Source organism: Lactuca serriola, chromosome 3 (genome assembly GCF_051521515.1).
Source record: "Lactuca serriola cultivar US96UC23 chromosome 3, Lser_US96UC23_V15, whole genome shotgun sequence".
Classification (NCBI taxonomy): domain Eukaryota; kingdom Viridiplantae; phylum Streptophyta; class Magnoliopsida; order Asterales; family Asteraceae; genus Lactuca; species Lactuca serriola.
Genome location: NC_136410.1, coordinates 199,718,628 through 199,743,856, shown reverse-complemented (window position 1 = coordinate 199,743,856; position 25,229 = coordinate 199,718,628).

The following is a 25,229-nucleotide window of genomic DNA, read 5'->3' as shown; positions in this document are numbered from 1 at the left end:
ATCAGAGCTTTGTTTGGTTTCTTTTATATTGATTCCTTGTATGTTCATTCATGCTTTAAAATCGTTTTTTGGGCTTTCTGCCTGATGAACTCGATGAGTTTAGCTGTCAGACAGAGGGATTTTAGGGATTTCTTGCTGTTTTGCTTAAGGATAATTACCTAAATCGTTTTTAGCTAATAAAATATGAAATTTATTATTGTTTTATGATTATCCTTATCTAATAAAAAGATAATTACCAATTGTTTGAATAATAAATTCCTTATTTGATAATATTTGATTATTTAAATTAATTGTTGAATTATCTTGTAAATAAAATTGATTAGGTCAAATTTAGATAATCATTAAATTAATTGGTTAATTTAAAATTATTTTCTATTTGATCCTTTGTGTTTTGAAAAGTTCAAAACTTGCCCTCAAGTTTTGAAATTTATTTTTTTTTGCTTAAAAGTTTAATTTGAATTATTTAAATTTCAAACCCTAGAATTTTACAAGTTTGAAATTCACCCTATACTATTATATTATTATAAGGTTAATATATATATATATATAAATGTTTTGGTACTTTCCCGATTGAAATACTCACTTTCTCCTTTTCTTTTTCCAAACGTTTGTTTCTTTTCAAATGTCTATCTGATTTTCTTCAGCATGAATCAGATACTCCTCCTTCACCTCCCCAAGCTTATCTTCTGCCAACTCCTCCATTGTGTATGATGAATTCATGTGTGCAATTTTTTTTGCATATATACATTAGAATACCCACAACAACGTACCTATATAATTGAAAAAAAATTCAGAAGGCAAATTATCATTATGAATTTTAAAATTCACAACTTCTTCATCAAATTCCATTGAAAGTGTACCAGCAAAAACATCAATTTTCATTCTAGAAGTTTTCGTAAAAGACCTTCCTAAAATAATCGAGTTTTTGTCAAACAAATCTACATTCTCCATGTCCAATATTTAAAAATCAATAGGAAAAATCAGATTATCTACTTGGACAAGAACATCCTCCATTACACCTTTTGAGTGTACTGTCGAGTGGTCAGCCAACTCTTTTGTAAAGTTCCCATTTTTAATTTTTCAAAAACAAAATAGGGAAGTACATTAACTGAAGCTCCTAAATCAAGCATGGATTTTGGCAAATCAAGGTTCCCTAATTTACAAGGAACTAAGAAAATTCCTGGATCCTTGAACTTTGGAGACAAACCTTTTTGCAAAATTAAAAAAATATTTTCGTCAACTTTTACAATCTCATTAAATTTCAGTTTTTTCTTTGAGTTGCATAAATTTTTAAGAAACTTAGAATAGCGAGGGATATGTTGGATAATATACAGAAGTGGAACATTTACCTCATGATGCGTGTATGGGGACTATTTTCGGATGGAATGGAGAGAGAGATAGAGAGGGGTAGAACACAAGATTGTAAGAGTAGAGAAGAAAATAGGGTTAGTTCTTACCTCAAGACCTATTGATGCAAGAACTAGGTTGAATGCCAATACCGATTGACACACACCAAAAACACAATAAGATACCTATCTTATGTGAATGAGAGAGCCAAGTGCAACAAGCTTCAAGTCATGTTTTATTCATGGAAAATAGGCCCTATATATAGTTGATATAAACCATGTGTTTCAAAAGTGAAAAGGCTCATCATTATGAGATTTTATTTAACTAGTTCATTAACTACTTTAATAAATACTAGAAACTCCCAAGAAATCTTCAATTTTTGGCCATGCTACACACAAGACTAGGAAATGGTTCAAATTTCTTCCATGATCACCAACAAGTCCAAAAAAAACGTGGTCACAACTCCAATGTAGCCAAAAACAAATCGGACCACCCCATTTCAAGTCCAAATCCAACAAATTAAGCACACTACAAAGCCCAAATTATTAAGGCCCACCTTCTTGGCAAGTAATCCATTTTTAATTGGGCTATCTAGGTCCAAACGTATATCATCTCCTACCCCTTTGAAAGGAATTGACCTAAATTCCGCAAGGCCATCATCATCAAGGTAAGGGGAGGGATCTCCGATGTTGAAAGTTGCGTGCACTCCATTTTCTCCCGGGAGTTCCACCTTGTAGGCATTGTCATTCACACATGATATTATCTTGTAAGGACCGTCTGCTTGGGGCATTAACTTGTTCTTTCACTTTTCGGGGAACCGCTCTTTCCTTATATGAACCCACCCCAAATCGCCTTTCGAAAATATCCGAGCCTTTCTGTTCTTGTTGGACTTCTGCTTGTACGAGGCATTAATGGCTTCGATACGATCGTGAACCTGAATGTGTAGCTTGATCATGGAATTCAATTTGGCATCTGCGTCTTTGTGGACTAACTCCTCCTTGGGCAAAGGGATTAGATCCAACGGTAAATAAGGATTCACGTCGTAAACAACCAATAAGGGAGAATGACTTGTTGCGTAGGTAGGCGAACGGTCGTAAGCAAACTCGGCGTGTGCTAATTTCACATCCCAATCTTTCTGTGTCTTGCTCACCAATCCGCATAGTAAGGTGCCCAAGGTTCGGTTTGTGACCTTGGTTTGGCCATCCGTCTGTGGGTGGTGTGATGTACTGAATAAAAGATTTGTCCCTATTTTCCTCCACAATGTGTTCCAAAAGTAACTCAAGAATTTGGAGTCACGATCAGAAACTATTTTTTTTGGAATCCCATGCAATCGAACGATCTCCCGGTGGTATAAATCAGCAATCACACTAGCATCATCGGTTTTGTGACAAGCAATAAAATGGTCCATTTTTTAGAACCGGTCCACAACTACCATAATTGCATCTTTACCCCCTTTAATTTTGGGGAAGGGCCATAATAAAGTCCATGGATACGTCCTACCAAGGGCGAAGTGGGACGGGTAAGGGAGTATATAAGCCCGGTTTGAATGAGCGTTTAGCCAAGTGGCACCTCACACACTTGCTCACGATATTAGTTTCATCCCCCAACATCTTGGGGCAAAATAAGTGTTCTTTTAGCACCTCTAAAGTCTTGACCACTCCAAAGTGGCCTGCTAATCCACCCCCGTGCGCCTCACGGATCAATAACCCACTGATGGGGTGTTTCGGGATGCAAAGACGGTTCCATTTAAATAGGAATCCATCCTGCACCAAGTGTTCTCCCTGTGAACCACTATTACATTTGACAAACACATCACCAAAATCTACATCATTTACATAATGGTATTTTAACGCCTTGAAGCCTAGCAAGCGAATATCGAGTGTAGCCAGTAAAGCGTAACGCCGAGATAGTGCATCCGCCACCACGTTACTTTATCCATTTTTGTACTTTGAGGAAAAATGGAAGGACAGCACGAACTCCACCCACTTGGCATGTCTCGGGCTCTACTTCTGCTGACCATTGATCTATTTTAGTGACTTGTGATCCGAATGCAAAACAAAATAGTTAGCACGTAAATAATGGCTCCAATGCTCCAGAGCCCGTACAATGGCATAAAACTCCTTATCGTAGGTGCAATAGTTCAAACGAGCTCCCCCCAATTTCTCCGAGAAGTAAGCAATGGGCCGCTTGGCTTGGATCAACACGACACCAATACCACCCCGCTTGCATCACACTCTACTTCAAAAGGTTGGGAAAAGTCAGGCAGGGCCAAAACAGGAGCAGGACACAATTGTTCTTTAATTGCCTCGAATGCCTTTTGATCATCCGCTCCCTACACGAAGGCACCTTTCTTTAAACAGTTGATAATCAGACTCGTCACCGTACTAAAGTCACAAATGAAAGCAAGTAAAAGGACGCCAAGCCATGGAATGATCGAACGTCGCTAATGGTTTTGGGGGTCGGCCACGTCTTGATCACGAAGATCTTTGCTTGATCCACCGATACGCCAGCTTTGGACACCACATACCCCAAGAACTTCACCTCGTCCACAAAAAAATGAGCATTTATCCATTTTGCCATAGAGTTTTTGGGCTCTTAGGGTCTCGAACACTTGTTTCAAATGACTCCCATGCTCTTCACGACTCTTGCTATACACCAAGATGTCTTCTAGATAAACCACCATAAACCTGCCAAGAAAACATTTAAAAACTTCATTCATTAGTCTCATAAACGTGCTCGGGGCGTTCGTTAGGCCAAAAGGCATCACGGTCCATTCGTAAAGGCCATGCTTTGTTTTGAACGTCGTCTTCCATTCATCCCCTTTACATACTCGGATTTTATGGTACCCACTTCGTAAGTCGATTTTCAAAAATACAACCGATCCGTGAAGTTCATCTAACATGTCGTCAAGCCAGGGAATCGGGAAACGATATTTGATGGTGATGTTGTTGACCGCCCTGCTGTCGATACACATCCTCCACGTTCCATCTTTCTTGGGTACGAGCAATACCGGTACGACACATGGACTAAGGCTTTCTCAAAGATATCCCGGGCCACGAGCTCATCAATTTTCCTTTTCAAATCCTTCGTCTCCTCGGGATTGCACCTATAGGCCGCCTTGTTTGGTAATGGAACCCCTGGAATGAGATCGATCTGGTGTTCGATGCCACGAATCGGAGGCAAGCCCGGTGGTAACTCGTAAGGGAACACGTCTTTAAACCCTTGTAAGAATTCTGTCACGTCATCATAAAGAGGAATTCCCACCTCATTATCCTTGCATACCATTAGTTACACCATGCCACCACTGTCAATCACCTTTTCAACCTCCCATTCAGTGGCTAAAGTTGTAAGATTCGGTTTCTTTTCTTTAGTCTTTACCGAATGAATGTCTTGTGGCGCCATTGGTTTTAGTATGATTTTTTTGTTGTTATGTTTCAATTCATATTCATTGCTCCGCCCTCTATGAGTCACGTCTCGGTCATATTGCCAAGGATGACCCAAAATTACGTGGCAAGTATCCATGGGAACTACGTCACAAAGGATATCATCTTTGTACGAGCCCATCGTCAAGCCGACCGTTACCTGCTTTGTTACTTTTATATTTTTATTGTCATCTAGCCAATGGAGAGCATAAGGTTTAGGATGGTTCATTGTGACCAATCCCAGTTTTTCCACCATTTCACTAGATGCTACATTAGTGCAACTACCACCATCCACTATTACACTACACCATTTATCATTTACAAGACATTTATTATGAAATAGTTGAGTTCTTTGATTGGCCTCTTTGTGTGTCACCTTTGCTTGCAATGCCCGAAGGACCAACAATGTGTCATAGGTGGGAGCTTTGTAGCTTTCATACTCCTCTTCTTCTTCTTGTTCGGCCTCTTCAAAGACAGAACTTTGTCTTTTCTTTTCTTCAAGTAACTCGTCCCAGAATTCTATTGCTTCCGGTAACGTCATGACTCGTTTATTTGGACACAAACTTTGGAAATGCCCGAAACCTTGGCACTTGTAGCACCGCACCTTGGACAAACTAGTCTCCTTGGAATCTTTAGGAGGAGTCGCAGTTTTGGGGACTCCGGAAGAACTAGCCGCGACAAAAGGATTAATGGTTGCATTCTCAAGCTTACTCCAAGACCTAGGTTTCCCGAACTCGGATTGAGGGCCGCCGATTTTCTTGTATTTTTCTTGATTTTCTAACTTTAAACACAAGCCACAAAGAGTGTCAAAATCTGAATATGGATATAAATCAACAATGTTAGCAATATTCAAGTTCAACCCGCGTAAAAACCGAGACATTTGTTGCTCCTCGACTTCATCAATGTCACCCATAAGTGACCAATTTTCAAACTCGTCTATATATTCTGCCACATTCATTTTGCCTTGTTTCAACTTGGCTATTTTTCTATAGGTTGCCGTGCGGTGATTAATTGGTACATATCTTTTTCTTAACTTTCTTTTTAATGATTCCCACGATTCAATTTTATCCTTACCCTCCCGTGTTCTCTTGGCTTTAAGCCCTTCGAACCACAAAGAGGCACACCCATAAAGTTTTAGGATGACAAACTTACAAGTCTTCTCGTCATCTACATCTTCGAACTCGAACATGCGTTCCATTTTTCTTTCCCACTCCAAGTACTTTTCTGGATCCGTACCACCCGTGAGTTCCGGCAACTCGTTGAATTTGAATTCTTCACTTGACCTAAGTTCACGCCTTGCTTGCCTTCTTGGTTGTACATCTTGAATGTTCCTTAGTGATTCTTGAAGATTGTAGAGAAAACTGGGATCATTAAAATCCATAGTAACTGCAGGATTGTTTCGGCTCTGATACCACTATTATGCGTGTATGGGGACTATTTTTAGATGGAAGGGAGAGAGAGAGAGAGAGGGAGAGAGAGAGGGGTAGAACACGATATTTTGAGAGTAGATAAGAGGATAAGGTTAGTTCTTACCTCAAGACCTATTGAAGCAATAACTAGGTTGAATGCCAAGACCTATTGTCACACGACAAAAACACAATAAGAGACCTATCTTATGTGAATGAGAGAGAAAAGTGCAACAAGCTTCAAGTCATGCTTTATCCATGGAAAATCGGCCCCATATATAGTTGATAGTAACCATGAGTAACAAAAGTGAAAAGGCTCATCATTAAGAGCTTTTATTCAACTAGTTCATTAACTACTTTAATAACTATTAGAAACTCCCAAGAACTCTTCAATTTTCGGCTATGATACACACAAGACTAGGAAATGGTACAAATTTCTTCCATGATCACAAACAAGTCCAAAACAACGTGGTCACAACTCCCATGTAGCCAAAAACAAATCGGCCCACCCCATTTCAAGTCCAAATCAAAGAAATTAAGCACACTCCAAAGCCCAAATTATTAAAGCCCACCTCCTTGGCAAGTAATCCATTTCTAACTAGGCTATCTAGGTCCAAACATATATCACCTCAACCTTGCGAAATATTTTCATGATATCCTCATCCTCTCTTTCGCACTTCGAACTCTTCAGTCTTGATGGGAATTGATGTAGGAACTTATATTCTTTCAAATTCAGCTTCACTAGTGTTGGAGTGTCTTTCCTTTATCTTCTTCAGCTTCTTCTTCCACTAACACCTCTTCATACTCTTTAGCTTCAACTCCTCTTTCTGTCTCTTCCACATCTCCTTCTTCTATAAGAACTTCTTCAAATTCTTCATCAACCTTGCTTTCTGGTTCAGATAAGCTTGTATCACCATATGTTTTCCCACTTCTCAAGGAAATAACATTAACATTGTGCTTCGGTTTTTTTTTCATGTGTGACTTGGAAACTTTCCTTGAGATTCCAGAAGACCCACAGCAGTAGCAAGTTGAGACACATGCTATTCTAGATTCTTGATATTGGCTTCGGTTTCTATCTAGAATGTTTGGGTGCTCGTGGCAAGACTCTTCACTATATCTTCTGAGGCCACGCTGGAACTAATGAGTTGCTGATTTGAAGATTGTATATGGCAATTCAGATTCTAAAAGTTTGGCTGTTGATTCGGATTTTGAAAGTTGGGCTGGTAATGAGACTTTTGTTGAAAGCCCGGTTGTTGATAATTATGTTGCTAATGGAATCCGGGTGGGATATGATATTGCTGCTTCTATTGAAAATTATTCTGATAGCCTCCAACATCTTTTATTGCAGTTGTATCCTCTTGCAGTAACGAACATATATATGTTGGATGTTCCATCTTCAAACAGATACCACATGGTTTCTTCGTAGTTGCTTTTCATTCGTCAGAAGTAGAACAACCTTTGTTAGTTTAGATATTTATGACTCCAGATGAGCATTGTTGATTTCCTTGACTCCCCTTGGTTGATCTGGATACCACTCGTCTTCATTTCCGAAATGTTTAGACTCGATCGCCAGGTTTTTCGATAAGCTCTCTGATTTCAGTTGGTGTCATATCACCCAAGGAACCACCATCGGAAGCATTTATCAGGCACCTCTTCATGGGTATAAGACCTTTACAAAAGCAATTATGAAGTTGATAATCGTTGATCCCATGTTGGGGGCACCGAACGAGAGCTTCTTTAACCTCTCCCATAAAGTATGTAAAGCTTCTCTTTTTCCATGTTTGATCCCAAAGATTTCTCTTCTGAGATTGGAAACTCGCGTTTCTAGAAAGTATTTCTATAAAAACAGCTTCACGAGCTCGGTCCAAGTGGCAATGGAACCAGATTGGCATTTATATAACCACTCCCTTGTTGAATCTTGAAGTGAAAAAGGGAATCCCCTTAGCTTTATCTGATCTCCCGTAACAGCATGTGGCTTCATTCCTAAACAAAACACATGAAATTCCTTGAGGAATTTATGTGGGTCTTCGTTTTCTAATCCTCTTAAAGTGGGAAGAAGATAAATCAACCCATATTTAAGCTCAAAGTTATGGGCTTTTGGAAACGTAATGCAAAGGGGCTGTTGGTTAATTTCTTGAGTGACCCACTCTCTGAGAGTCTTTTTCTGTTTCGTCTCCACTCATGTCTGATTCTTCATATTCGGATTCTGAAGAATTTGTGGGTTCAAATTTGGCTGAGGGTAATGGAGAGTATGTTTTGTAGGGTGCTTTCAGAAAAAACGGATATGATTGATTTGTTCCACATGGGAGTGCCTTGTGGTGTAGAGGCTTTTGGAGGTAGGGATGATGATGAACCAAAGTGACCAGCTGATCGTTTCGTTCTTGCTACTTGTTTATTCAGTCGCCTTGCAGTTCTTTCGATATCTGGATCAAAAGCTAGAGGTGTACCTGAGCAAAAAAATTCTTGGCATAAAACTATTAGAAAGCATCGTGTCCACAACAACGACGCCAATTTATTAAGACCGGTTGTCGCACCTAATTTAAAGAAATAAATTTATCACAACTGGTTGCTCTAGAAATATAGCACAGGGAAGCCGGGTTGAATCCTCAGGGACACAGCCTACAAGTCAATGTATTTTTGCATCAGGCACATTCGAGTCAAAATCAAAATTTGTTAAAAAGGGGGGTTTTAATTAAAAACTAAAAACACGGTGATATTAAACTAAACAAAAATCAATAATAAAAACGATTCTAGTTCTGTTGCAACTTTCCTGATCACGCAATCAGTTTAGATTTGGTTATTCAGAATGCGTTCTATCTAAGATGGTACTGAGAAAAACTAACAAGCTCTAGTATAATCTATTTTACCTAAATTTGTTAATCAAAACATGCTCTTTTAATTAACCCTAAATTTTTACTGTTCAATTAAACAAGCTCTTAACTAAATTAGAAAAATTGCATTAAGTTATGTGTAAAATTCCCAACAATATCCAATACTTTTCACAAGTTCAGAAGCGTAATTGTATGATTTTTACAATTTATATCAGAGTTAAATCCCAAACATGGAACCAATCTGATACTTGTTCCTTTACCAGTTGACAAGAACAATTATAGATTATATTAACTAATTAAATGGAATGATAAAACCTTATCTAGGTGATCAAACTAATAAGAATTAAAATCAAACGTTCATTAAGCTCAAAACTAAAAAATCTAGATAGAAACACAAAACGAAAATCAAATCTAAAAGTAATCACATGAAAAGTATTAGTCTATGTAGAACTGAAAACTAAAGTTTAGCCAGACATGGCCAAAAACAAAATTAAACTAGATAAAAGAAACATTTACTGATAAATCTTCTAAACTAAACATGTGGGGTGATTCGTAGTCTTCAGATCTCCAAAAATTGTTGAAAGAATTTAAAAATCGCCTTCTGAGCTAGTTTTCTTTGTCTGGAACCATCCAGACCTTACAACTAATGATGAGGGTTGTATTTATAATCAATGTGGAAGCTTCCAGAGAAAGAATATGATAACATGCGATCGCATGTATTGAAGAAAACACGTTTTAGGCCTTTTTAATGAAGTAGGTTGCTATTTTTGAACAATTTGGCAAATTTGCGATCGCATAGGGAATAGTTGCGATCGCATGTACATAGTTTGTGATCGCATATATTCATTTTCTTCTTGCAGATGAATTTTTGGCACCAAAAAACCTCGAAGACAATTTGCGAGCATAAATGTGATCGCATAAAGGCTCCATGCGATCACACGGACAATATTTTCAATCGCATGTTTCTCCTAAGTCATCCGAAATTTCTTCTAGTTTCCAAAACATTTTGAACCTTGTTACTCGGATTTACAGTTCATGAGATATGGTCAAAATACTGACAAGGGGTCAAAGCTGCCAGCAACATCCGTTAGCTTTAGATTGTAGAATCTATCTTCGTGTGATCAATTCGATTGATTGTTTTTTTACCAAAACAACTTCCAAGAATTCCTTAGAATCATTCATAAGTTATTACTCCATTTTAAGCTCCAAACACGCATCCAACTGCTCCCAAAGCATTGTTCCACTCAAACTATCTGAAATTGGCATAAAAACATGAGCAATACGAGAATTCTAACGAAAGACATGAGCTGAACATTATTTATATAAATGACATGCAAATGTAAAAATTATGATGCTAAATGATAATGAAAACTACCGTAAAAGATGCATAAAATGGCATCTAACAAGCATAAAGGGGAGTTTTTCATGAGAGAGAGAGAGAGAGCTCATATGCAAAGAGGACATTGGGAGTACCATTGTTCTTAAAGAAATTCAAGATGTAACCAATGAAGGAACCTTAGAAGATACTAGTGCTCAACCATAGGATGAAACTCATGTTGAACTCATTGACAAATCATTGCCTCTTTGTCGATCTAGTATAGTTAGCATGCCACCTAAGTTCTATGGTTTCCATATAACTTCAGATAGTGATACATTTATTAGTGATCGTACATTGGTAAATTTGGATGAGCCAGCTAACTAGAAGGAAGTGATGGTAGGCCCTGAAGCTACCGAGTGGAAAGAGGCAATGGATACCGAGATCAAATCCATGTATGATAACCAAGTTTGGAATTTGGTTGATCAAGAACCTGGTCAAAAGACAGTTGGTTGCAAATGGATCTTCAAGAAGAAGACCGACATGGATGGAAAGGTACACACTTTTAAGGATCGACTGGTTGTGAAAAGCTTTACTCAAACCCCAGGGATTGACTATTATAAGACCTTCTCACCAGTGGCCAACATAAATCTATTAGGATAATGCTCGCCATAACTACCTTTCATGATTATGAAATATGGCAGATTGATGTCAAAACCGCTTTCCTTAATGGGAAATTGGCTGAAGATGTTCATATGAGTCAGCCAGATGGTTTTGTAGATGCAAAGTTTCCTAATAGAGTGTGTAAGCTTAATAAATTCATTTATAGATTGAAACAAGCGTCTCGCAGTTAGAATCTTTGCATCCATGAGAAAGTCAAAGAATTTGGTTTCTCTAGGAGTGAAGATGAGTCATATGTGTATGTAAAGGATAGTGGGAGTATAGTAACCTTTCTAGTATTGTATGTTGATGACATACTCCTTATAGGAAACAACATCCCAACTTTACAAAGTCTTGTCTTGGAAAGGGTTTTGCTATGAAGGATCTAGGAGAGGCAGCCTATATTCTTGGTATAAGAATCTTAAGGGATAGAAAGAAAAGGCTAATTGGTCGTAGTTAAAGTACATACTTAGATAAGGTACTAAAATGTTTTAGTATGGAGTATTCCAAGAAAGGAGAGCTACGTATTTATAATAATGACAAGTTGAGTAAGACTCAAAGCCCTAGTACAGATGAAGAGATAACGGAAATGAGTCGAGTCCCATATGCTTTGGATGTAGGATCGATCATGTACGTTATGACATGTACTCTCCATGACGTATCTTTTGCTTTAAGCATGGTCATTCTCATTCAGGGGAATCTTGGTAGAGATAATTGGACAATAATGAAGAACATTCTCAAGTATCTATGAAGGACAAAGGATCTGATTCTAGTTCTTGGTGGCAGTGATTCATTGAGAGTGACTGTGTATAGTGACGACAAATTTCAAACAGATAGATACAACCTTCGTTCTCAATCTGGTTGGGTGTTTTTGTTAAATGGAATAGCAACCACTTGGAAAAGTCCTAAGCGGGACCGAGTGATTGATTCTACTTGTGAGTTAGAGTACATAGTAGCAAGTGAAGCATCAAATAAAGCGACTTGGTTGAAGAATTTCATCGACGATCTTAGAGTAGTTCCGACCATTCAGGAACCAATGGAACTTTTATGTTATAATGAAGGAGCTTTGAAGCTTCTTCATGTTTTGAGTTATATCTGAGCTTTGAAGCTCATAGGGTTGAAGAAAACATCTTAATCAATTAAGCTGTTTGGAACTTAATTACCACGACAAGGCGTCAGGTCACCATGCTGTGGTGAATGAGGTCAAATCATTTATTTTGTCCTTTAGGGACAACGACGTGGCAAGTTAATGTCAACCATTGACTTGCATTGGCTTTTTGTCAACCCCTAGTCATGGAAGAAAAAGCTAAGGATGTACTTTATATGGTTGTATAGGTGGTTGGTAGCATTTGTGTTTGCAGTAGTAGTAGTTGCAGTTGATCATCATTTGATAGGTGATTCTCTTCACTGTACTCATGGGTTGAAGGCACCAATGTCGCACCACTGGATTATGTTTGTAAGAGGATAGTTGTCTTTGTGACACTTACTGTTATGACTGTATATGTTTGCTGTCTTTGTGACTCTTGCTGATGTGATTGTATGCTTAGCGGTAGGGGTGAAATAGACCCAGTACCGGGTGAATGAGACCGGGGGGGGGGGGATGAAATAGACCCATTACCAGTTGAAAGAGAACGAAGGGAGGGTGAAATAGACCCAATTGTGTTTTGATTGTTATATGTGTTTTGTATGTGTGTTTTGGGGAAACTCACTAAGCTTTGTGCTTACAGTTTTATGTTTATGGTTTCAGGTACTTCCAGTTCGAAAGGGAAGGGCCCGAAATGATCACACCGCATCCACCAACATTCCGTATTTTATGACCTGATATGTACTCCCATAACTATTTTATACATTATCACATTTTGATGGGTTTTAAATGAATGAATGATGTTTTTGTTGGTATTAAAAATGACATTTTTACTTGGTAATTTTTGGGACATTACAAAATCTTAATTGTTTTATGCTCATTAAACAGTTAGGACTATAGATCTATCTGTCACACCCCGGCTAGCGGAGGAAATGTCGGGGTGCGCGACGTAGTGATGGACCCCCGTTAAAACATTCATTCAACAGTTCAAAAATTATGATACTGATTACATAATTCTATTAACTTAAAGTAGCTATTACATTGTTGGTGTTCAAAAAGCACATTTGTACAATAAAAGTCTAACAAAACGTAATATTAAAACATTATAGATGCTGAGCAGATAGGCAAAAAACAAAAGAAACGAATTGTGATTTATAACATGTATTCCATATTATTCGGTGTGTGTGCACTTCCAGCTCTTAGGCTCATGAGAATACATGTTTTTTAAAATACGTCAACAATAATGTTGGTGAGTTACACAATTTTTGACTCTGCGTACTTTTATAACCAAAAGTATATTTATATAGTTGTGACTAGTTGACCAGATTATATAAACTATGTACTTTTATAATCAAAAGTATAAAATTAGTGAATACATGTTCTTACTTTTTTTTTTTGCAAGTACATGCTTGTAACCCCCGTACAACTGTGTGTATTGTGTATAAGTTCTACATGGATTAAGTGATTATATTCTTGTAACGGCGTACAAGTGCGTTTGTTGTTTATAATGATTAACTTTATTAAATATAAGTTTGTTGTCAACAAAAGTTCATGTTGTTCGTATATCTATAAGTACTTATTTTTACTTATAAAACATATCGACACTATCTATCTTTGTAACTATGTGTCCATGCTACATATAGTCCTATTTCAACTCATATGAGTGCTTTTATTGTGTACTCTAGGGCTATTATGAGCCTATAACCGATCTAAATGATTGGATTAAGCCTCTGTATGACATTGCAAAAGGGTGTGCCGAGAACATCGCCAATGCTTTATCGTCGTCGTGAAAAAATAGAGAATGAACATTATCGCCCGTTTTGACTCATTAGACAAAGGTTGTAGCTAGCAACAACAGACATGGGTGTCAACCCATAGAGATTTATACACAACGTTCCTCAATTGTTTAAGATTAACAATTATAGAACATAGGGCTTTACTAAGTTTTTTTTAGTTGATGAAGAGTTTAACTCATATAGTTATCCTGAGTTTATCAGTTATGAAAGTATGTGCAATTGCGTCCTAAACTTTAGTTATAAAATTTGCAAGTTCATTGTTTGTTCGTTAAGATCAAATCGTTCTAATAATGTGATCTTGTGTCCTAGACTTTATATTATAAAGTTTACTGGATTTAGTGTCTGTTCCTTTTATAAAAACTATAAATAGCTTTCTAACGATATTTTGGCCGCATAGTGGCTATATTTTGACTAAATTAAACCGAGTTTTACGCAATATAAAAGCAACAATACCAAAACAATATACAAGTTCAAATAACAGTAAATATATTATTTATGAGTTAAAAATAACATTTAACAACTATTCTGACAATTATATGCACAAACGGTAAAATAATTGTTATTGTTTATAAATATAACAAAACTATATTCATTGTTATTTAAAACATTATATATATATCATTATATATATATAGAGGTTAATATGGTTCGTTTTATCAACCATTTTATATATATAACAAAAGCATTAAATTTTATAAACTTTTAAACTAACATATTAGTGATTATTTGAACATAATGACAAGTTATGCATGTATTCTCCTCCGAAAACATTATAATCTTCAAATGGGTCATATAATTCATTTTTAAAGCGTGTGAGTTTCTATTGTCTAGATCAGGTATTGTTTACGATTTCTGAACTTTTGAATGATACGTTCTTTCAGCACAACGACTTTACATGGTTATAGATCGTCTCAATCTGAGTCGGAAAAAGTGGTTTGTAGATGTAAATTGTAAAAAGTCGAAAATAATGTATTGTATTGTTTCGCATTTTATGTTATTTTACTAAGTCATTTTGTATGCGAAGTGAAAATGGCTAGACTTAGTATATTTTTTGTATGTTCCCTATAAATAGGGACTGAGGCTAGAAGTAGAGAGAGACATAGAAGCGAAACACAAATCACTCTTCAGCTTATCCTATAATCAGTCTTAATCAATATGAGATCTGATTAATATTTACTCTTTGTGTTCTTCATATTCAATCGTTCAAATCTATCTTTTCTTTTCTCAATTCTCGATAACAATTCTCTTCAATTGGTATCAGAGCAGGATTCAAACTGCTTAGATCTGATTTTCATATAAGAATCATTTGCTTTTTGAGTTGCAAAAATTACTCAAAATTTTCCATGCATTTTTGGTTTTGAAAATCACTTTTGATCTTCAGATTTGAATTGATTCTGTATTTGAATTGTTAAGTCGAGTAATCGATTAGTGATTTGTGATCAATTCATTTGATCAAATTCTGAAATTCATCAAGTTTTCAAGTTTTCGGATATTTTCTGTGTTCATCAATGGCGAACTTCAACATGAATACAATGACTTCTTTCTCTCACTTGCTTGGTTCCTCAACCAAAATTCTGATGTTAATTCCAGAATACTATGATGAGTGGGCTGATAGAATGGAAGATTACTTAAATGGAATTGATGAAGAACTTTGGAATTGTATCGATGGAACAGTACAAGCTCCTGCTAATGTTCAACCAATTGGACCATCCACTGCATCTACTGATGTTGAAGAACAACGAAAACGACTGAAGAATAATGAAAAAAGGTGCATGAGGGAACTAAGAGGTGCTCTACCTCCTGTGGTTTACAATTACATTCGTAGTTGTAAAACAGCCAAGGATATCTGGAATACTCTAAAAGAAAAGTATCAAGGTAGCGAAAAGACGAAGATCAACTCTGTGAAGCAATGTTTAGTTGAACTGAAGGAATTCAGACAAAAGGATACAGAAACTCTCGAAAATTACTATGATCGTCTGAATGAGCTTATGTTTCGCTGCAATAGGTATGGTATCACTAGATCTCTCATGGAATTCAATTTAACTTTCATTATGGGTCTTCGCAAGGAATGGCGAAGTGTGAGCATGATGATTAAGAATCAACAAAGTTTTGATACAACTACATTGAATGATCTCTACAATCAACTGAAAACACATGAATGTGAGGTCTCAGAAATGTATGAAGAATCAAAACAAGCTATTGGTGGTCCTTTGGCTCTTGTTTCAAAGGTATCCGAAACTGATGAAAAAGATGGTTCAGATGAAGAAGGATTTTTGATGAACTCCGATGATGAAGCTATAGCATTCTATTCAAACAACAGAGTTAAGAAGTTTTTCAAAAAGCCTTTTAATCCAAAAGGAAAGAATAGTGATGCGAAGAATGCTTTCATAAGAACTGGAGGGGAGGAGAGGAAGAAAATGGAGAAAATAGATGAAAAACAGAAAAATGCGAATGAAGAGAAAAAGTTGAAGGGTGATTCAGGAATTTACTGTCACTATTGCAATGGTGCGAATCATTTCGCAGCTGATTGCATGTTGCGAAAGAAAGAAGAGAAGAAAGAAAAAGTTAAAGATGAAGCATACTACTCCGAAAAGATTGAAGAGTTACGTGCTAAAACCAAAGGAGTGTCTTTAGTTGCTAAGGGAGAGTCTGCTGATGAAGAAAGTGGAACTTATCAGATCTGGTCTTCAGGATCTGATGATGAGGAAATGAGGCATCCAACACACAGCGCAATGTTCGCAAGTTTTGAGGATTGCGAAGAGAACATTTCAGGGTGATGTTTTGTATCTAAATCCACTGACAAGTCACCCATGACAACCAAGGTACGTGCAATTCTTGAATCTTTTAATATTCCTTTATCTGCTTATGATGCTGAAATTGTTTCATTTGATGATACTGTTGCTTATTTTGATTTTGTTATTGTGTCTGCTAGTAATGAAGCTAAGAAATTAAATTTGCAACTTAGTGAGACACGAAGAGATTTAGAAATAAAGAAGAGCAGAGTTGAAAAACTGGAAATGCAAGTCAAAAATATAGATTGTGATAGGAATAATCTTACAAATGATGTTAGGTTGTTGCTAGCACAAAGAAACATATATTGTAATTCAGCAAAAAGATTGTATGCAAAATTAACTGCTTTACATCATTCTTCTGACATTAGAAAGAACAACATAGGAAACTTTTACCTTTTCCTGAGTATGAACGTGAAAAAGTTGATGTTGTTTCTTATGATTGCGAAAGTACAATTGCTCAATTTGATAAAATACCTGATGATAGATATCCATATGGTATTGTCAAAATTGATGAATTTCTGAATGCTAATCAGTTGGTTAACATTGTCAATGAAAGTTTGACAAAGAGTGAACAAGTGAAAATCATAAAGAAAACCGAAAATTCAACTCTTGCCTCACAACTCAATTATGCTGATATTGATGAAAATTATGATAATGTGAGTGAAATCAGTGAGATAGAAGAGGAAGAAGAGGTTGATTGTTCTCAATTGTCAATCATTAATATCACATCTAAGATCAAAGGTAAAGAAATAATAGTTGATTCAATAGTAGAGATTGAAATTGATAAACCTTCAACTTCGCAACATTGTAAGTTTGATAATGTGGAAGTTGAAAGCTGGAAATCTGATGACACTGATGAAAACAAAGAAGAAAAGAAAGTTTCAACTGAAACACCTCAAAGAATTGTGGTTGATCAAGTGTTTGAAAATACAAAAGAATTTGACAAAATTTTAAATGACAAAGGCGCACATTATTTGGAAACCAACACAGTGGTATATCCAAATTTTGTATGTACTGATAAAACCATTTTTCCAAATCAAGTTTTTGTTACTACTGAAAATGCTGAGAAAGTTCATCCTGAGTTCAATAAAATGATTGAAAAAGATAATCAAAAATCCACGACAGAAGGTTTTATCGCAAATCAAAACACTGAAGAAAACAATTTAACTCAAAATCCTTATGTGTTTCAAAAACAAAAATCATTACAAAAATGGGTGGTTAAAGGTGAAAAATCAAACAAAATTTTTGAAAAAGTTGAAAACTCAAAGGTTGATGTGAAACTAAATTCACATGAATTCAAATTGATGGTTGGAAATTATTCAACAGAAAATAATGTTTCAAAAAGAAAAGCAAGAAAAGCAATATTTTGGCAAATTAATAACAAATCAAGAGATGAAAAAGAACAAATTTCGAAAACATCACAATCTCAAAACAAAAACACACAAATAAATTCAAGTTTTCATCAACAAATAAACTCTGTTGACAAGGTTCCATATATTCGCAAGTATGACAACAATCGAAAAATTGAGAATTCGCAAAAATTTGCAAATAATCAAAAGTTTCAAATTGTTGACAAATTCACGAATAGTTCATCAAGTTTGAAAAATTCAACTCAAGCCAAAGAGAAATTTTCACCAAAACAACCAAATTTTCCAAATCCTTCAATTTCAAAACCAACCAAAGTTTCATATACAAAAGGAAAATCTGATGTAAGTACGATCAATCATTGGTTTGAAGGGAAAGGAAAGAAATATCAAAATGGGAAGTTTTCAGAAGAACAAATCAAGAGTGCATTTGATAAGTTCACAAATAATTCTTCAATTGCTAGTGCATCATCTCATAATTCGCAATTTCCGTTTCAAAAATGGAAACCAGTTATCAAAAATGCGAATGTTGTGAAGGATAAGATTACAATCAATGGAAATCCAAAATTATTGAATGACTATATTTCAATATCTAGAACTGATGATGTTGATATAATGGATTCTATTACAAACAAAGTGAAAACATGGTTTTTAAATTCTAAAAATTTGTTTCATTCTACTAATGATGGACCCAATAAGTCTTGGGTTCCTAAATTCTTTCAATAAATGTAGGTGATATGTGACGAGCAATATGATATGAAATGGTATATTGATAGTGGTTGCTCTCGTCATATGACTGGAAGAAAGGAAAATTTGCGAGATTACAGAAGCTTGGAAAATGCTGGAGTAGTCAAATTTGGAAATAATCACAAGTGTCAAGTGAAAGGGTATGGGAAAGTCACAAATGGAAACTTCACAGTAAACAGAGTTGCTTATGTTGAAGGACTTCAACATAATTTGATAAGTGTATCACAACTGGTTGTGGGTACTAGAAATCAAGTTGTATTTAATGAAGAAGGAAGTATCATTTCAAATGCAAAGACAAATGAAGTACTTCTCAAATCCAAAAGATATGGTGATATGTTTACACTAGACATCAAACCAATTGTGGGAAAACCAGCTGTGTGTTTACTATCAAAAGCATCTAATGATCTCAGCTGGCTTTGGCATAGAAGATTGTCACATTTGAACTTTCGAAATATAAATAAACTTGTAACTGAAGATTTAGTTCGAGGGTTACCAGTACTAAAATTTGACAATGATTCTTTGTGTGCAGCTTGCGAACTAGGAAAACAATATCGAAAAGGTCATCCGATTGTGATAGATTCAAAAATAGTAGATCCATTGGAACTTCTTCACATTGATTTATGTGGACCATCAACTGTTGCAACAATAAATAAAAAGCGGTATATTTTAGTTGTTGTAGATGATTTCTCTAGATTCACGTGGGTGTTTTTTCTCAGGTTGAAATCTAAAGTTGCTCAGACGATGATTGATTTTATCAAAAAGATTGAAATTAGTCTGAAGAAGAATGTACGCAAAATTAAAAGTGCTAATGGTTCTGAGTTTAAAAATCAAACTCTTGATATTTTTCTCACAAGCAAAGGCATTTCGCATAATTTCTCATCACCATATACTCCACAGCAAAATGGTGTTGTTGAAAGAAGAAATCGATCTCTATGCGAAGCACCCAGAACCATGTTAACATATGCGAATCTACCTCAATATCTTTGGGCAGAAGCAGTGTCCACAGCATGTTTTACTCAGAATCGATCATACATTCATCGAAGATTCAATGTTACTCCATATGAAATCATCAATAATCGGAAACCTAATGTAAAATTCTTTCATGTTTTTGGTTGCAGGTGCTTTTTCATGAATCTCAAAGATAATTTGTCCAAGTTCCAAGCTAAAGCTGATGAAGGCATCTTCTTAGGGTATTCACAGAATTCAGTTGCATACAGAGTGCTTAATAAAAGAACAAGAAAAATTGAAGAAACTTTCAATTTAACATTTGATGATTACTATCTTAAACAAATTGATAGTAAATTTGAAAATAAATCAATACTTGTGGATTCAAATACTCAAATTGATAATTCTGAAATCAATGATTTTGATTATGACTTAATTTTCGGAATTCCTGACAGGGCAATTGACGCAGAAAATAATGCTCCTGATAATCAAACATCAGAATCCTCAAAACATACTGATGAATCAACGATAACTACAACATCGATAACTTGTGAAAGAACACCCGATGTTCGTATGGAGGAGGAACACACGAGTATTCATGATGATTGTCAGCCAACTTTCGAGGGGGAGAAAGAAATTATGAATCATCAAGTTGAGGGGGAGCATTCGCAGAATCAACAGGAACATCATTTTGAGGGGGAGTATCAAGATGCAGATCATGTTGAGGGGGAGCATGATGAAACAGAGACAATTAATCTTGATAAAAATAAAGAGTTTCATGAATTTAATGATAACCTTTCTGTTGCAGGATCTGAAAATGAAGATATGTATGAAGATGCACCATTAGAATTTGATCCTAATTTTCCACCACTTGAGAAATGGACAAGAAATCATCCAAAAGAGCAAGTAATTGGTAATCCACAAGAAGGTGTGTTGACTAGAGCTCAACTTCGTGCGAAAAATGAGGTACTGAATGCAAACCAAGAACTATGTATGTTTAATGTCTTTATTTCGAAAATAGAGCCAAAAACAGTAAAGAATGCTATGGAACACTCAGATTGGGTTGTTGCTATGCAATCTGAATTGGCTGAATTTGAACGAAACAAGGTTTGGAGATTAGTTTCTAAACCTTTTGATGTTTCAATTGTTGGATTAAAATGGATTTTTAAAAACAAAACCGACAAAGATGACAATATTATTCGAAATAAAGCAAGACTAGTGGTTAAAGGTTATTCGCAACAAGAAGGCATTGATTATGAAGAAACATTTGCACCTGTTGCAAGACTTGAAGCAGTTCGCATATTTTTAGCCTATGCAGCTCACAAAGACTTTGATGTTTATCAAATGGATGTTAAATGTGCATTCTTAAATGGAAAGCTAGAAGAAACAGTGCATGTTGAACAACCACCAGGATTTGTAAACAATGAACATCCTAATCATGTTTATATCCTTGACAAAGCTGTATATGGGTTAAAACAAGCATCAAGGGCCTGGTGCGCAACACTTACAAATTTCTTGAAACAATCTAAATTTAAACAAGGATCAGTCGACCCCACATTATTTCGCAAGAAAGTTGGGTGTCATCTAATGCTTGTTCAAATTTATGTTGATGATATTATCTTTGGTTCAACTGATCCAGCATTGTCAATTGAATTTGAAAATTTAATGAAAAGTCAGTTTGAAATGAGCATGATGGGAAAAATTAATAATTTTCTTGGTTTAAACATAAGACAGAACAGGGAAGGAATCTTACTCAATCAAGAAAAATATACGAAGAACTTGCTTGAAAAGTTTGGAATGCTTAATAGCACAAAACTCAGAGTACCTATGGCAGTAGGAACAAGACTAACTCCTTCGTTAGATACTCTTGCTGTTGATCTAACACTATATCGTAGCATGATAGGGTCTTTATTGTACTTAACTGCAAGTAGACCTGATATTATGTTTTCGGTTTGTTGTTGTGCTAGATATCAAGCTAATCCAAGAGAACCTCATTTGACTGTAGTGAAAAATATTTTTCGCTATCTAAAGGGAACCGTTTCTTTACGACTTTGGTATCCTGCGAAAACAGGATTTTTCATTCAAGCTTTTTCAGATTCCGATCTAGGAGGATGTACTTTGGATAGAAAAAGTACAACTGGTGGATGTCAACTATTGGATGGAAAGTTGGTGAGCTGGCAATCAAAGAAACAGACTTGTGTGGCTATATCAACTGCTGAGGCACAATACATATCTGCGGCTGCTTGCACTTCGCAAATTATTTGGATTCAGAGTCAACTTCGTGATTATGCAATAAACATGAAAAAGATTCCTTTGTATTGTGATTCACAAAGTGCAATTCGCATTTGTCATAATCCAGTACAACATTCAAAGACAAAACACATTGCTCTTCGATATCATTTTATCAAAGATCATGTGGAAGATGAGAATATTGAAATTCATTTTGTTAAAACAACTGAACAACTTGCTAATATTTTTACAAAACCTCTTGATGAAAAATCATTTGTTAGAATTTTAGCAGGTTTGGGAATGATTAATGCGAATTTAATTTCAACAACACAAGACTAAAAGTTTTGTTCAGCAGATAAGAGTCAACATTATTCAGAGGTTACTGTTCATTCAGAGGCTTCGCATGACTTCGCATCCACATCTTTTCGCATCTGAGCTCATAACAACTAAGGTAAGATTTACGAATAATTTTTTTTACTTTTGAAAAATCAAAAAAAAATCCAAAAAGATTTTTTTTATGTTTTTAATTTTGAAAAATCAAAAATACAAAAAGATTTTATTTTGTTATGTTTTCAATTTTGAAAAATTAAAAATCCAAAAAGATTTTATTTTTTTTGTTCTTTAATTTTGAAAAATTCAAAAATCACAAAAATATTTTTGTTTTTCTTTGTTCTTTAAACTTTGTGTGCTGAGAATTTAATATAGGGCTAAAATGCGAAGAGGTCATACTTATTTGTTTCTCTGGGAAGGTATTATATTTCTTTTAAAAACTAGTTAGGATGTCCCTAGAAGCATGCTGCTGTATGTAGACCAAAAGTCTCAACACGACTCTATGTGTGAAAAGAAAGCCTTAATGAAATTATCACACGAAAATTTCTTCCCAAAAAGGCTTATATTCGCATAAGTCAAAAAGAGCTACCTTACTCTTCTCAAATGAGTTAAGAGTTTTCTGTTTTGTCCATTATAACAGAGGTACACTTCGATTCTTATCCAATCTTTTTAAACCAAACAATTCTTACACTCCAAATTTTTGAAGAGATTTGTCCTTGAGGTCTTTGATCAAACCAATCAAAACCTAGACAAATCACAAGTCTGTGTTTAAGATCTAACATTATGAGTCCGTGATGGAAGTGAAACCCAAAAATCATAAACCTTAAGGAATTGACGGGGAACTTTGTTCCAGATTTTTACGAAACCTTTGTTTCAGTATCAAAAATTTCGAAACTTCAAATCATATTCAATTCGCATGTGTGGTCTTGATCAAATATTCACAACCAAGAATGTTTGTTACCCAACAAGATCCAGAACAAATTTTCTTTTGAATATGATTTCAGTGTAAGTTTTATTCGCAACTCCTAGTCATGATAAATATTTTCACAAGCCAACTTGTCACTGACTACACTGGTCAAACAAGTAATTTCATTTACAATTTCTCACCTTATGTTAAGGCTGATATGTAATGAAATTTCAAACCAATCCAAAATGACTTTTAAAAGAGGCCCTTCGATACTTCTCTACAAGTATTCGATTGTAATTCACGGGAAACTACACAAGCAGTTGATTATCTATCTTGATGATTAACGAAGCAATCTTTGCCTGGGGTTTTACTGCATTCATTTCAAATTAAATTTTTGACATCACAACATTCCAAATTTTCTTGTTTCTTATCTTATTCTGTTGACACAATGCACACACGAAATCCTTGAGGTTCTGAGTAAAACCAACTCAGACTGATGATTTCGCAAATCTGGTATATGACTTCACTTTAAATCCCAAAAGTGAACGCGCCTTGCTTCCATGCGAAGGGTTTTAACGGTTCAGATTCTATAACGGAAACTTGACAGGCTGTATACTCAAAATGGTTGGTATTCTATCCGGTTTTCGAGGAGATGTGACAGTTACTTTTTGAAACATAGTTATCTTTTGCAGTCATGATTCGAGTTTCAAGGTGCCACATCGGATAAAATTAAATGTATTCCACTTTAATTTCAAATCAATTTTGAGTAACCTATAAAAGGGGGATCAAGAACACTATGTACGGTTACACAAACAAGAACTCTCACAAAACTTCAAAGCTTAAACCTTGATCCAAAATTCAACTTTCTCAAAACCCTAACAATGGCAGCCACTCATTCCAACACTAATGAGGTTCTTTCTCAATCCCTGATGAAGATTCAAAGCACCAATTACCAAGTTGATCTAAACATTTCTGCTTATCCTGAAGAATTGAAGATGTTTATCGTTGCTCTAAAACGATCACCTCTGTCAACAGCTTTGTTTAGTTCATTCTCTGTTCCAATGGTATGGCTATCTCGTGCAGCTTCAACGACATCATACAATCACACGGCGGATGTGATTGCTTTCAACTTAACCAACAACAAACGGGTTAAACTATCCAAGAAGTTGTTTGTTGAAATCTTGCAAATTCCAAACAACCCTCCGTTTGTCAAACCTGTCAACTCGCAAATCATTCACATGTTCAATGAGATGGGGCATCAACCGGAGCTTGAGAAGATCAGTGACTTCAGAAAGTCTGGGTTGCCATGTATCTGGAATTTCCTATTTGGCATTTTTCTAAGATGTCTTACAGGAAGAACAGTCGGACTGGATAGAGGAAGAGTGGAAGTTTATGCTATGGTAATGGGCATCTACTATGACATCAATGTTGATTATGCAACTCAGTTGTGGAAAGAATTTGTTAAAAGTCTGGAAAATACAAATTCGGAGAAAGGGATTTCATGTGCAAGATACTGGAGCTTAATTATGGAAAAAGTTTATGAGAAAGAAGCAATTCCAGTGATGACAGATGTTGAAGTTGCTGAATTTTCCTTCTATCAATTTCCAAAGACTGTTGAAGATGATGAGACAATTTTTTCCCATGCGGCTCGTATACCAGATGCGATGCTTCGCAAAGTTTCTCCGACTCACAAAGTTTTGGTGAGATATTTACGCAATATTGATACATCAGATGAAACTGGAATATTACCAAACGTTGCTACTCCATCAAAGAAAAAGAAGGTTAGCAAGAAAAATGCGAAGGGTTCATCCTCACCAAAAGTACAAGATGAAGCTATTCCAACTGAAGAAACTTTATCAAAGACGAAGAAAGAACTCATACCTTCTAAGTCTGGGGTATTGAAGCAAATTCGCAAAGCTGAAATGAGTAGTAAAGGCGTTACTATTCAAAATATTCCCGCACCGGTGTCTCCAGGCAAGAAAAGACAACGGGCTGAAGATGTTGCCAAAAATATGCAACGTACGCTTGTCAAAAGGAGGAAGATGGTGATTCGC